This window comes from Ranitomeya imitator, chromosome 2 (assembly GCF_032444005.1).
Source record: "Ranitomeya imitator isolate aRanImi1 chromosome 2, aRanImi1.pri, whole genome shotgun sequence".
Taxonomy (NCBI): domain Eukaryota; kingdom Metazoa; phylum Chordata; class Amphibia; order Anura; family Dendrobatidae; genus Ranitomeya; species Ranitomeya imitator.
The window spans coordinates 206,897,940-206,900,439 of NC_091283.1; the positions used below are offsets into that span (position 1 = coordinate 206,897,940).

General features: G+C 47.2%; 1 protein-coding gene across 2 annotated transcripts in view; it reads right to left on the minus strand.

Annotated features, from left to right (window-relative positions):
* RBM18 (RNA binding motif protein 18) overlaps positions 1–2,500 on the minus strand; it is a 53,255-nt gene that overhangs the window by 9,485 nt on the left and 41,270 nt on the right. The gene's annotated exons all lie outside the window — the stretch shown is intronic.

Sequence of the window (2,500 nt, forward strand, 5' to 3'; positions counted from 1 at the left end):
TGTCATGTGCTGCGGCCATCCTGCGGCCGTTCTGTCATGTGCTGCTGCCATCCTGCGCCCGTTCTGTCATGTGCTGCTCCCATCCTGCGCCACCATTGTATTATATGCCCCCCGCTCCAGTGTGTATGCCCCCGAATGCTGCTGCCATATAAAAAAAAAAAAAAAAAATACCATACTCACCTATCGTCCGGCTCCACTGCAGGTATGTCTTCAAGAAAATGGCGCCGGAAAGCGCGGACTGCGCAGGCGCCGATTCCGGCAGCAGGAATCGGCGCCTGCGCAGTCCGCGCCCTCCGGAGCCAGGAGCAGAGGAGCCGGGAGACGGAGCCGCAAGCAGCGCTGGAACCGGGAAAGGTGAGTATACTTACCCTCCCTCCTGGCGGTCCCTGACTCTCCGGTGGAGATCGCGGTATGCGTTCAGTGCTTACGCATACCGCGATCTCCCGGGAGCGTCGCTCTGTGAGGCCCAGACTGCGCCGGCGCTTGCGCAGTCTATAGAGGCTTCGGACAGAGTGACGCTCCCAGCGTTATATTATAGATATATATATATATATATACACACACATTATATATACACACACACACACATATATATATATATATATATACACACACACATATATATATATACACACACATATATATATATATATATATACACACATATCTATATATCTATATATCTATATATCTATATATCTATATATCTATATATATATATATATATATATATATATATATATATATATATATATAGCCAGCCCAGCAGATCGCAGAACAACTGATCAACCTGGCAAGGATGGCAAACCTAAAATTCCCGGACAGTAAAATCAAGAAAGGACATACCCAGGCAAACCACCCAAGCCATCAATGCAGAACTGACTGAAAAGATCAAGACTGTGCCAAACGTGACCCTGGCACAACACCTCTCCATAAACAACAGTCACCTGCACGATGATAAACACCTCAACGAACAAGGGGTCAGCCTCCTGGCCAAAGAGCTGAAGGACATCGTGCTAAACAGAGACCCCGGGCCTGGATTCAACAGTGGCCATAATCACACTGAAAGACCCCCGAGAACAATAAAGCAGAAAACCCCAAGGCTACCTCCTGAAGCTGGAAACAAAGCTCTTCACCCAGTGTCAGACCATCGGAGGTGGAGACCTCCACCGAGGAGACCACCAAGCCCACACAGATACATGCAGAGCAGAGATAGGGATGAGATAATAAACCCGCTCAATGAACTGCGCAGAATAATAATGTGACTGGATGGAACCAAGCACCGCTATAAAACTGTCAGAAATCCAGTTTGTCCCACACAACCATACTCATTACAAGGTATATACACACAAACCACACAGAAGAATGTCTTCACTTACAATCAGCAGCTGGAATATCCAGGGTCTCAACGCCTCAACCTTTGGATCTAAAACAAAGGACCCTGATTTTATACAAAGTATGAAAAATATAGACATTCAGATCCTCCTGGAAACATGGACCAGAGCCGAAAACGAATCCCTGGTGCCTATTGGATACAAGGAATTCTTGGTCCATGCCCAGAAAAATAAAAACATCAAACAGGGCCGGGGCTCAGGAGGAGTAGCGATCTGGTATAAAGAGGAGCTCCACCAGTACATCAAACCGGTGAAGAAAGGAGGCAGCCACATATGGATCAGAATCAGCAGCTCCATCCTCACCTGTCAGTCTGATGTCCACCTCTGTGCCACCTATATACCACCGCCAGAGTCCCCCTACTTCAATCCAGAATGCTTCGAGATCTTACAAAGAGAAGCCGCCCATTATCAGGTCCTGGGCAAAGTTCTCATCTTTGGAGACCTCAATGCAAGAACAGGGAGAGAGAGAGACTTCCTGACCACGGATGGAAACATCTACATACTTGGAGCAGAGAACGACGGCCAAGACCCTGTACACACTGAGAGAAACAGCTATGACAGTACAGTCAACAAAAGTGGCAGAAAGCTCCTGAACGTATGTAAAAGTTTAGGACTTCATATCCTTAATGGACGAAGCAAGGGTGACTCCTTAGGAAGGTATACACTAAACTCCCATGTAGGGAGGAGTGTAGTTGATTACGCCATTACAGACCTGAACCTGGCAGATGTCAGCGCCTTCATAGTCACCCCACAAACGCACCTGTCAGACCACAGCCAACTTCTTCTGTACATGAAATCTACAGAGAAACCATCCACTCAGAAGCCACAGCAGAGCGGCCTCTTCACCCGGCCTCCATCCTATAAATGGTCCAAAATGTCGGCACTAAGATATAAAGAAGCTTCCAGCAGACCTGAAATACAGCGGATGCTCCACCACTTCTACAACCTTGAGTACATGCCAAACCCAGAGGGAGTGAACCAAGCAGCAAAGGACCTCAACAATATATTCTACGCAATGGCCAGACTGTCCGACCTTAAAAAAGTCGACTACAAGAGACCAAAAGAAACACAGGTCAATGGCTGGTTTGACAGAGAATGTAAAGCTG